The sequence below is a fragment of the Bufo bufo genome, chromosome 1 (genome assembly GCF_905171765.1).
Source record: "Bufo bufo chromosome 1, aBufBuf1.1, whole genome shotgun sequence".
Taxonomy (NCBI): Eukaryota; Metazoa; Chordata; class Amphibia; order Anura; family Bufonidae; genus Bufo; species Bufo bufo.
In genome coordinates, this window is record NC_053389.1 from 193,598,208 (window position 1) to 193,611,840 (window position 13,633).

Sequence of the window (13,633 nt, forward strand, 5' to 3'; positions counted from 1 at the left end):
CCCCACATATAAAAAAAAGTCATCCTGCGGGAAAACCTCTTTTCTATGATGACAAGAATAATATATGGAAGAAGATATGTCTGGCTGAGGGCCAGCTTTAATCATTTATGACAAAAAAAATTGTCAATTTTCAGATTTTGGATTTGCTGTAAGTAAATGGGTGCCTTCTTGTTTCCATCCAGAGGCTTAAACTGTGTACATACTGTAAATAATACTTCTTATAAGGGACCATTGAGAAATGAAAACTTGAATCTACTGGTTGAGGAACTTCTCTTCTTCTCTTTTTCCTTTGAACGAGTTTTGATCACTTTCCCATTACTGTTTACTGGTGATTTTCTTATTTTACCAGTAGCGGATTGCACCTCTCCACACTGAGGTATTGAGGCCACTGAAATCCATCATATATAAGCGTTCATTGAGAGACCATTTTTGTACCTGCCGAGGCTCTATTTATTCAGACAGGTCAGTACAAAGATTCGAGGTAACGGTCAAACTGCACACACAGCAAAATTTGTTTTAGATAAAAATAGCCACAGCAAATATTGTACATGGAACTGACATTGTTCCCGAGGTGGTGCTCTGAAGAGACTAAAATATCACACCCAGTATTAACACTTGAGTCTCCGTGTTGTCTGATACCGGCCGCAGATCTTAATCATCTTGGTGGGATAGATTCGGAGCAGTTCTCCCTTTATCGGTGAACTAGACAAGGCTGCCCCCTTTCCCCATTGTTGTTTGCTTTAGGATTGGAACCTTTAGCATGTAATCTTAGACAGAATGACAATATTAAGGGTTTTGGAGGGAAGGGATTGGGAGACAAACTCTGTTTATATGCTAATGAAAATATGAGACGCACAGGAGTGGATGAAACCACTGATGGAGGTGCTCACAGTAAAAAGGATTCGCCCCTCCTCTGAAGAATTTAAACAGTGTGATAGAAAATACTGGGCACTCTCTCTATAGGTAGAACCATGCGGTTTGAAGAAATATGCCAATTTACAATTGATGGATTTATTAACATACACTTGTACACATATACGAATAAAAAATAAAATTATAAAAATATCCCCACAATTGAGCGCATACGTCTAATACATATAATAATGGTATGACCTAAAAATTGTGGTTAAGAATACCTAAAATAGTGGATAAATGAACATCAGTGCTACAATATAATAATATTCATCCTGCGGCTCAAACCAGTTAGATCGCAACTAGTGACTTTGATATTATAGGAGACGTTGGATTGTTGTTGGGAGCTTGCGAAATCTCCTATATTTACTTAGGAGATTTAGCACTTCACAATGAGTGTTTAAAGCGGCGTCCCGCTATTACTCACTGCTCACTAGTTGCTGTTACAGTCGTCAGCAGTGGAAGACCGTAACAGCAACTAGTGAGCAGTGAGTAATAGCGGGACGCCGCTTTAAACACTCATTGTGAAGTGTACAATCGGAGACTCAGTAACTTTGTCCCTATTAGCGGATCCAAATTCTTTAAATAAGTAAATATAGGAGATTTAGCAAGCTCCCAACAACAATCCAATGGCTCCTATAATATCAAAGTAGCTAGTTGCGATCTAACTGGTTTGAGCCGCAGGATGAATATTATTATATTGTAGCACTGATGTTCATTTATCCACTATTTTAGGTATTCTTAACCACAATTTTAGGTCATACCATTATTATATGTATTAGACGTATGCGCTCAATTGTGGGTATATTTTTATAATTTTATTTTTTATTCGTATATGTGTACAAGTGTATGTTAATAAATCCATCAATTGTAAATTGGCATATTTCTTCAAACCGCATGGTTCTACCTATAGAAAGAGTGCCCAGTATTTTCTATCACTCTGTTTATATGCTGACGACGTTCTCTTATTTTTGAGGGAGGGATGGAGAGTGCTCCCCTCAGTGATGAGCCTCATAGAGACATGCGGTTCGGCGTCAGGAAATAAAGTTAATTGGAGTAAGTCCGAATTTTTACCTCTGGTCCGGCCACCCCCCAGCGTCACCTTCAAAATCAAAATCCTTACCCCTGATGACTCAATAAGGTATTTCGGAATTAAAATCAGTGCCGACCTAACACAATATAATGTTTTGAATACCATCCCGATGATTAACGGGATTAGATAAAAAACGAGTATTTGGCAGAAGTTGCCTATCTCACAAGCAGAAAGGATAGCGCTAGTGAAGATGGTGGTCCTCCCAATCGTTCTGTACACAATTACAGCCTGCCCGGTATGGATAGATGATTCTTTGTTTCACCTTCTGGAAAGAACGATAAATGATTTGATTTGGGAGGATAAGGGTGAGAATTAAGCAAAAATTTCTATGGCTACAGGAGAAGGATGGAGGTTTATCCCTCCCCTTCTTCCAGGGATATTACTTGGCATTTCAGATACGTTGGTGTATGGACGATGGCAGTGACCACCATCTTTTGTTTATTTTGAGAGACTTCCCGGGACCATATAGGGATATCTTCACTATTTTGGATACAGGATTTTTAGAGAATAAAGGGAAGCACTGCATTCTAAGTAATACACTTCACAAGGTTTGGAATAAAATTAAAAGTATTTTGAGGATCACTTATTCTACTCAACATACGCCCTTGTGGCCCAATATGAACTTAAAATAATTTTTTATATTTTCTGATTATGAATACTGGAATCGAAGGGGAATAATAGACTTTCTCACATTATAGTAGATGGGAAAATATTACCATTAGATAAATTAATACACGGCACTGAAGTATCTTTTATAAGTAAGTTCAGATATGCACAAATCTATCACACATTTATTCACATGGTAGATAAGAAAGTATTTGATATTAGGGAAAATATTTTAGTTGATTTCTGTTTTAAATTTTATGGGTCCAGAATTTCTCCTTCACAGATATATGATAAGATCCGACAAGCTCTAGCCGGGGTCACAGAGTTCAGGAGTAGATTAAATCATACTCATATAAATATAGACTTATCCAATTTAAAATCGTTCACCGTCTTTACTATTCTTCAGCTCTCCTAGCGAAAATAGGAATAACAACAGAGGGTAGATGTTGAAAGTGCTGCAGAGCGGGGGCCTGATTTACACATCTATTGTGTTACTGCTCGGGGATCCAGGACCTCTGTTGCTGGATCTATACAGAATTGGGAAAAATCCAGAATATCGGATTGGAACCGAATTTAGTGCAAGCAATTCTGGGGGATTTATCTACTATTAATCTACCCATTCAATCCAGAAAGATCTGTCTAAGGTGTTTTATGGCAGCAAATGCACTTATAGTGAAATATTGGGGATCCGAAAAAAACTATTACCTTGCTAGAATGGAAGTCCTTAATCAATACTTTAAATATCTATGAGGACATAGCTGGTGAGCAGTGCCATGAGGAGGCTAGATTATTTTTTCTCTGGTGTATAGTGTAGTCACCTTTCAGATCGGGCTCCCATGTGAGACTAATTAGCTGGAATGGTCCAGCAGCAGTGATGGGAGGGGGGGGGGGGGGGGGGGTTAGTCATTTGTTTCAGCTTTAAATTTCTATTGATAGCCTGACGTTTTCTGCCAATGCAAACAAGGATGGTTAAGTTTAATTTCACATGATCCTTTTGTGTCTGCCAGTGGTTTATCCCTCTCCATGGTCATAAACATACAAGCTTTACCAAGCTTTAGCACCATGTTTACTAGAGGAGTCATCAGCTTATGAAGGTGTATGGGCAGCTCTGGTCATTGCATAATAAAAAGTTCTGAAACTTTGAAAAATGCTCCTGTCTAAAAATAATCTGTCTAGTATCTGTCTAAGAATTTATTGAAATTGGCCAAACAAGGGTTTCTGCAGGTTTTGGGGTTCGCTCATAAATAAAGTAGAGCTTAGGGGGAAGTCCGAAGCTTCATAGGAAAGAGGGCATGGCCTAACATGCAGTGGTTTGGGCCAAAATTGCGAGACAATTCTGGCATAAAATTCTGTGATAAATCTGGTGCATGTGAGCTAAACAAGCCAAACTTATAGGAACATAGTTTATAAGGCTGAAAAAAGACATCTGTCCATCTAATTCAGCCTGTTATCCGGCAAGTTGATCCAGAGTAAGGCAAAAACTCCTGAGGTAGAAGCCAAATTTCCTCACTTTAGGAGAAAAAAATTCTTCCCGACTCCAATCAGGCAATCAGAATAACTCCCTGGATCAACAACCCCTCTCTAGTAACTATAACCTGTTAACTATTACAGGTTAACTATAACCTGTAATATTCTTACACTCCAGAAATACATCCAGGCCTCAGGCAGAGTTCCATAGTCTCACTGCTCTTACCGTAAAGAATCCTCTTTTATGTTTGTGTACAAACCTTCTTTCCTCTAGACGCAGAAGATGTCCCCTCGTCACAGTCACACTGCATAAAACGTTTATCTCATAGCTAAGCTCCTATAACATGATGATGTACGTCCAGATCATAGAGAGGGCAGTCATGGCATAGGTTTGATAGAATTCTAAGTATAAAGTGAAACTTTACAGCACTAATCCAAAAAATTCCTTTTTTTTAATCAATGGAAAATGACAAGTCAAAAACATATGAAAAACCATATTTGACCACGGCATCTGAGAGCTATAAAGCCTGGGAGCGCATGCTTCTCGGAGAGGAACACCTACCCTTTGCTGAGATCGGGTAAGGCGTTCTTTAGTAGTAATAGGCCAAAGCCTGTACGACTTCTAGGTCTATTACTAGTATATTCCAATGCATGCCTGCAGGCGGCAGCACTGCATTAGAATATACAGATTTTTTTATTCAGTAATGCATAAAATTCCATTACTGAATAAAAATGGCAATATAATGATTGCATTTTGGGGTTCCCTGGGAGCCCAAAAAAAAGGTAAAAAAAAATAAAAAATACAAAAATTCAAATCACTCCCATCCTTAAAATGAAAATAAGCAATAAAAAAATTTATATAATAGGTCTCGCCACGCTCGAAAAAATGTGATACCATTTATATATAAAAATATTTATCCCATATGGCGAATGGCGAAATTGAAAAAAAATAAAAAACACCAATTCTCTATTTTTTGTTTCTTCACGTCCCCAACAAATTGAATAAAAATTTATCAAAAAGTTACACATTCCAAAATGGTATCAATAAAAACTACAGATCGTCCTGCAAAAAATAAATAACTAGCACAACTCTGTAGATGTTATGTGGGTCAGAATATGGCGATGAAAAAAAAATTGTTTCCAAAGTTTTCATTTTTTTCATTATTAAAACACAAGAAAAACTATATAGATGTACTGACCCAGAGAATGAAGGTAATTGGTCAGTTTTACCGCATACAGAACTTCAGAGGGATTTAAGTGATTATCAACAGAATGAGATATTTAAGTGGCAAAGAAATAATATCAGGTTGCGTTCCCAATCCATCACTTCTTTGACATCAGAAGAATGTGGGGCGTCTTATTAAGGCAGACGCCCAACACCTTGGCGAGGACCAGGTTCAGACAGAGTGGATTACAATCTTCGTACCTCAGCTCAGAAAAGAAAGAACAGGAATAAGAAAGACAGGGAGAAAAGAGCCATGAATTGAAGGTAATCAATTTGTCTAATATCACAATAACTACATCTCAACAGCAGGTTTTAAGAAAAGGGCTATCCTTTTCCCCCGACAGGGAGGTTTGACTTATTTGAGGTAATTAACGATTTAGAATTTTTTTACGGAAATTATTGTTAAAAAGACATTTTAATAGGAGACATGATATAACACCTTTATCGTCCCCTGCAGAACGACAAGCCGTGAGTGATTTGGAATCCCTATTGGCAGAAAATTATGAGTCTAGTGGTGAGGGGGGCCCAGTACATCTGTACCAGAGATCACAATGTTTCCCCCCGAAGACATTATGTCCGGCAGTAGATATCTTTTCTAGACTGGTAATACAAGATTTGAGAAAACTAGTCACTTCTAGGAAAGGTGACAATTTAACTAGACTGCAGAGACAAGCACTGGGTGAATTGAAGAATCTAAAAGAAGTTGTTATAAAGCCAGCAGATAAGGGGGGCAACGTTGTGGTTTGGCCTGTGCAGATGTACGAGAAAGAAGACCTGCAGTCCTATGTAAAACCACAGATAACACTAGTGCTAAATAATGTAGTAGTGTTACCTGCAGTCCTATGTAAAACCACAGATAACACTAGTGCTAAATAATGTAGTAGTGTTACCTGCAGTCCTATGTAAAACCACAGATAACACTAGTGTAGATCATGTGGAAGTGTTACCTTCGTCCTTAGTGTGCCTCCCTGTGTCTATCGCACAGACTCCATGCTGGCGCTGCCTCCTCTTCCATCTTCTTCCCCGCACAGAACGTTCTGAAGCAGCTGCGTCAAGACATAGGAACACTGTGGGCATGGTGATACACACAGGGAGAGACACACACAGGGACGGGGACACACACAAAGGGACAGACACACTCACACACACACAAAGGGACGGACACACACAAAGGGACAGACACACACGGACGGACACACACAGGGACGGGGACACACACACACACACACAAAGGGACAAACACACACACACAGGGATAGGGACACACACAAAGGGACAGACACACATGGACGGACACACACAGGGACGGGGACACACACACAAAGGGACAAACACACACACACAGGGATGGACACACACACACACGGACGGACACACACAGGGACGGGGACACACACACACAGGGATGGACACACACACAAAGGGACAAACACACACACACACAGGGATAGACACACACACACACAAAGGGACAGACACACACACAGGGACGGACACACACACACTGGCACACTCAACATCAGCAGCAAGTCCAACCCTTAATGACCCCCACAATCCCTGGGGGGGGGGGGGTGAGTAGTAGCAGGCAGGAAAGCACACACTGTCCCCTGTCCTATATGAGCCCCCCCACCCCCACCAAATACCTGTAAGTTCTGTTAGTTGCTTGGCTTTGGCTGTGGCTGCTGGCTGGGGCTCCGCCTCCTTCCTCTTTCTGCCTGTGCGGCAGCTGCATCACTTTAGACAATTGAATGACACACTCTGTTACAAAAAGATTGGACAGGAATCCTACAGATCGTTTTAAAAGAGAACTAGACTACAAGAGAGTGTTGATTTAGATATAATCAGTCGAAAACTGATGGAAGGCCTGACAGTTGATTTTCTGGATGCCGCCAATCCTCCTGGACATCCCATTGTCTCGTGGATTGGTGTGCTTTGTCAGAATGTTGGGAAGTTTGTTGATTTCTTTTTGAAAAAATGTGTGGAGACCCTTCCTTCTTTTGTCAACGAGATTCACCTGGAAGAGGGGATGTATTTAGTCACTTGCGATGTTGAATCCTTGTACACGTCTATACGCCACGACCAGGGAGTAAGAGCATCAAGATTCTTTTTGTCAATGACTAATATAGACAATGGTTTAACTGAATTGATTGTAACATTATTGGAATTTACGTTAACACAATTATTTTTTGTTTAAAGATTGTCCCTTCCTACAGCTCCAGGGAACTGCGATGGGGGAGTCTTGTGCGCCCTCATATGCTAATTTGTTCCTGGGGCTGTGGGAGAGAGAAATTGTTCAAAGCACTTCTGGATATGATGCTGTGCTCCTCTGGTCTAGGTATTGTAGGGATTTTCTCTGGTAGGCAGGGTAAGCGGACGCAATACAGAGGCAAGACCGCGGTTGAAAAAACAAAAGTCCAGTGTTTATTCACACAGAGAAGGCAGAAAAGAAAAACCGCTTTACAGGGTCCTGGTGTTAGTTCACACAGCACGAGCTCCCAAAATAACAAATCACCTGGCAGACCACAGCAGGCTTTAGGGCGCCTGACAGCGGGCGGCTCTCATGCAGCTCTCAGCCTTGCAGTATAGCGCATCTCCTCAGCTCCCAAAAACACAGAGCTCCCACATCTCCACTATCAGTTGGAGGATCATACCACACCCAGCTGAGCTGCTGGCTGGGTTTTTAAATCCCAGCCCAAAACCTGGCCTGGATGTGGGGAACAGCCATCGAGCCTGCTCTTTGGTAGTGATGGCCCGAATAGTTCGCCGGCGAATAGTTCCCGGCGAACATAGCTTGTTTGCGTTCGCCGCGGCGGGCGAACATATGCGATGTTCGGTCTGCCCCCTATACATCATCATTGAGTAAACTTTGACCCTGTACCTCACAGTCAGCAGACACATTCCAGCCAATCAGCAGCAGACCCTCCCTCCCAGACCCTCCCACCTCCTGGACAGCATCCATTTTAGATTCATTCGGAATCTGCATTCTCAGTGAGAGGAGGGACAATGCTGCTGCTGCTGATTCAATAGGGAAAGCGTTAGCTAGGGCAGTGTTCTGTGTCCACAGACTCATCTGCTGTAAGGACAGCTTCCTGACAGCACCCCAAAAAGCCCTTTTCAGGGCTGGTACATCAGTCTGCTTTATTTTTATTTTTAATATATATATATATATATATATATATATATATATATATATATATATTGCAGTTGCCTGCCCGTGTGTGAGAGGCTGCAGGCTCAGTCACAGACAGTACTGTGTGCACACCATTCATACAGGGTGTGACAGAAAATACCTCGCAGATAAAAAAAAATTCTATTTAATCTTTTTCTGTGATCTAATCACAGTTGCAAGCCCGTGTGTGTCAGGCCCACACAGACTGTATTGTGGCCACTGGCTAGGCCTCCACTTATACCGTTACAGGGTGTCACTCACTCACAAATACCTTTCAGATAAAAAAAATTCTATTTAATATTTTTCTGTGATCTAATCACATTTGCAAGCCAGTGTGTGTCAGGCCCACACAGACTGTATTGTGGCCACTGGCTAGGCCTCCACTTATACCGTTACAGGGTGTCACTCACTCACAAATACCTTGCAGATAAATAAAAATTCTATTTAATATTTTTCTGTGATCTAATCACATTTGCAAGCCAGTGTGTGTCAGCCCCACACAGACTGTATTGTGGCCACTGGCTAGTGGCTAGGCCTCCACTTATACCGTTACAGGGTGTCACTCACTCACAAATACCTTGCAGATAAATAAAAATTCTATTTAATATTTTTCTGTGATATAATCACATTTGCAAGCCCGTGTGTTTCAGGCCCACACAGACTGTATTGTGGCCACTGGCTAGTGGCTAGGCCTCCACTTATACCGTTACAGGGTGTCACTCACTCACAAATACCTCGCAGATAAATAAAAATTCTATTTAATATTTTTCTGTGATATAATCACAGTTGCAAGCCCATGTGTGTCAGGCCCACACAGACTGTATTGTGGCCACTGGCTAGTGGCTAGGCCTCCACTTATACCGTTACAGGGTGTCACTCACCCACAAATACCTCGCAGATAAAAAAAAATTCAATTTAATATTTTTCTGTGATCTAATCACATTTGCAAGCCCGTGTGTGTCAGGCCCACACAGACTGTATTGTGGCCACTGGCTAGGCCTCCACTTATACCGTTACAGGGTGTCACTCACTCACAAATACCTCGCAGATAAATAAAAATTCTATTTAATATTTTTCTGTGATATAATCACAATTGCAAGCCCGTGTGTGTCAGGCCCACACAGACTGTACTGTGCCCACTGCCCACCACTTATATAGGGTGGCACAGTACCTTGCACGCATAGTAACACTTATCTAATAAAAAATGACAGGCCGAGGCAGGCCACGCCGCAGGGGCCGTCGTGTTCGTGGTGCTGTGATTTCCACTGCCCCTGGAATAATGCCCAGTGTTCAGAGGCCACGTACCCTGAACCCAAAAAATTCGGAGAAAATAGTTGACTGGCTTACACACAGGACACCCAATCTTCAACAGCTTCCGCTAAGAACCTTGACACACCATCCTCCTCCAGCTCAGCTTTGGTCACCTGCTCTCAAGTTACCACTCTCCCGCCCGCCGCCACCACCACCACTACCACCACAGCCACCACAGCCGCTTCACTTGATCCTTCAGAGGAGTTATTTACACATCAGTTTGATGAAATTAGTGATGCGCAACCATTATTGCCAGAGGATGGAGATAATAGGGATATGTCTCAGTCAGGCAGCATTACACACATGGACGTACAGTGTGATGACGATGATGATGTTGTACCCGCTGCTGCTTCCTTTACTGAGGTGTCAGATACAAGTGAAGTGGTTGATGATGACTATGTGTCCGTGGATGCCACGTGGGTGCCTGCTCGAAGAGAAGAAGAAGAGGGGGAAAGTTCAGAAGGGGAGACAGAGAGAAGGAGGAGACGAGTTGGAAGCAGGGGGAGGTCGTTGCAAGGATCTAGTGGCACAGTCAGACAGCATGTATTGGTACCCGGGGTCATAGAAACATAGAAACATAGAATGTGTCGGCAGATAAGAACCATTTGGCCCATCTAGTCTGCCCAATATACTGAGTGCTATGTATAGCCCCTGGCCCTATCTTATATGAAGGATGGCCTTATGCCTATCCCATGCATGCTTAAACTCCTTCACTGTATTTGCAGCTACCACTTCTGCCGGAAGGCTATTCCATGCATCCACTACTCTCTCAGTAAAGTAATACTTCCTAATATTACTTTTAAACCTTTGCCCCTCTAATTTAAAACTATGTCCTCTTGTAGCAGTTTTTCTTCTTTTAAATAATAATGTTACGCCTTTCTAAAGCTAGGGAGAACTGTAATCTAATAGTGTGTCAGGACTCGAACCTGTGGCCAGTCATGTCCCAGGCGGTAGCTCTACCCACTAGGCTACCGTCTCAACCCATGCTGTTGCCACCACCAGAATGCCGTCATTGCAAAGCTCAGCAGTGTGGCATTTTTATTGTGTGTCTGCCTCTGACAACAGCGATGCCATTTGCAACCTGTGCCAAAAGAAACTGAGTCGTGGGAAATCCAACACCCACCTAGGTACAACTGCTTTGCGAAGGCACATGATCTCACATCACAAACGCCTATGGGATTAACACATGATGACGAGTAGAAGCAGCACACAAGCTCAAAGCCACCATCCTCCTCCTGGTCCAGCATCTTCAGCCACGTCAACCACTGCTGTCCTCCTTGTCCCCTCTCAACCACCCGCCACTCTGCCTTTCACCTTCAGCAGTTCCATCTCATCTGCCCACAGTCAGGTGTCTGTCAAGGAAATGTTTGAGTGTAGGAAGCCAATGTCACAGAGTCACCCCTTGCCCGGCGTCTGACAGCTGGCTTGACGGAACTCTTAGCCCGCCAGCTTTTACCATACCAGCTGGTGGAGTCTGAGGCCTTCAAAAAAAATTTCGCTATTGGGACACCACAGTGGAAGGTACCAGGACGAATTTTTTTTTCAAAAAAGGGAATCCCAAACCTCTACTCAGTGATTGAAAAGGAAGTCATGGCATCTCTGGCATACAGTGTTGGGGCAAGGGTCCATCTGACCACTGATACCTAGTCTGCAAAGCACGGTCAGGGCAGGTATATCACCTACACTGCGCATTGGGTCAACCTGCTGACGGCTGACAAGCATGGAATGCGTGGCTCTGCAGCGGAATTGGTGACACCACCACGACTTGCAGGCAGGCCTACTGCCACCTCCTCTACTCCTCCTACTCCATCCTCTTCCATAACCTCCTCGGCTGAGTCCTTTTCTGCTGCGGTGTCTGGCTGCACATCAACTGAATCCCCCCAGCTCCCTAGGGGCTATTCCACATCCCGGATATGACAGTGTCACGCTGTCTTGGGGTTGACTTGCCTGCGAGCAGAGAGCCACACCGGACCAGCACTTCTGTCCGCCCTGAACGCACAGGTGGATCAGTGGCTGACCCCGCACCAACTGGAGATCGGCAAAGTGGTGTGTGACAATGGAAGCAATTTGTTGGCGGCATTGAATTTGGGCAAGTTGTCACATGTGCCGTGCATGGCACATGTGTTGAATCTCATTGTACAACGCTTTGTGTCTAAGTACCCAGGCTTACAGGACGTCCTCAAGCAGGCCAGGAAGTTGTGTGGCCATTTCAGGCGTTCCTACAAGGCCATGGCGCACTTTTCAGACATTCAGCGCCGAAACAACATGCCAGTGAGGCGCTTGATTTGCGACAGCCCGACACGTTGGAATTCAACACTCCTAATGTTCGACCGCCTGCTCCATCAAGAAAAAGCCGTCAACGAGTATTTGTATGACCGGGGTGCTAGGACAGCCTCTGCGGAGCTGGGAATTTTTTTGCCACGTTACTGGACGCTCATGCGCAATGCCTGTAGGCTCATGTGTCCTTTTGAGGAGGTGACAAACCTAGTCAGTTGCACCAAACGCACCATCAGCGACCTCATCCCATTTGTTTTCTTCCTGGAGCGTGCCCTGCGAAGAGTGCTGGATCAGGCTGTAGATGAACGTGAAGAGGAAGAGTTGTGGTCACCATCACCATCAGAAACAGCCTTGTCATCATCGCTTGCCGGACCTGCGGCAACGCTGCAAGAGGAGTATGAGGAAGAGGAGTCAGAGGAGGAATGTGGCTTTGAGGAGGAGGAAGACCAACCACAGCAGGCATCCCAGGGTGCTCGTTGTTGTCACCTATCTGGGACCCGTGGTGTTGTACGTGGCTGGGGTGAAGAACAGACCGTCAATGACATTAGTGAGAACGAGGAACGGGAAATGAGTAGCTCGGCATTCAACCTTGTGCAAATGGGGTCTTTCATGCTGTCATGTCTGTTGAGGTACCCTCGTATAAAAAGGATGAAGGAGAATGACCTGTACTGGGTGGCCACGCTACTAGACCCCCGGTATAAGCAGAAAGTGGCGGAAATGTTACCAACTTACCGAAAGTCAGAAAGGATGCAGCAGTTCAAAACAAAACTAAAAAATATGCTTTACACAGCTTATAAGGGGGATGTTACAGCACAACGGGAATCTAACAGGGGAAGAGGTGAAAGTAATCCTCCTCCTACCACGACCACGGCGGCAAGGACAGGACGCTTTACAGATGTGTTGTTGATGGAGGACATGCAGAGCTTTTTCAGTCCTACACATCGCCACAGCCCTTCGGGATCCAGCCTTAGAGAACGACTCGACCGACAGGTAGCAGACTACCTCGCCTTAACTGCAGATATCGACACTCTGAGGAGCGATGAACCCCTTGACTACTGGGTGTGCAGGCTTGACCTGTGGCCTGAGCTATCCCAGTTTGCGATAGAACTTCTGGCCTGCCCCGCTTCAAGTGTCCTGTCAGAAAGGACCTTCAGTGCAGCAGGAGGCATTGTCACTGACAAAAGAAGTCGCCTCGGTCAAAAAAGTGTCGATTACCTCACCTTCATTAAGATGAATGAGGCATGGATCCCGAAGGGACTGACAGTGGGGGATACGTTTGACTAACAAAAGGCCTGATGACATGCCTTGGCCTCAAAATGGTCCCCATGCTGCTGTATTTAATGTCTGCATACCGGATGACTTTCGTGAATTCTCCGCCACCAACTAGGGTTCAAGCCGCAATGTTTTAGTCACCTTTCTGCCTTGAAAACAGCAATTTTTCCAGCGGCTGCAACTATAACATTATTTTTCAGGCATGTGTACATGCCTAATTTTTCTGGCCTCTGGTGCTGCACTGTGGCTGCAAAAACAAAACAAAAAAAAAAGGCACATACAAGTGTCAATTCCCCTTCGT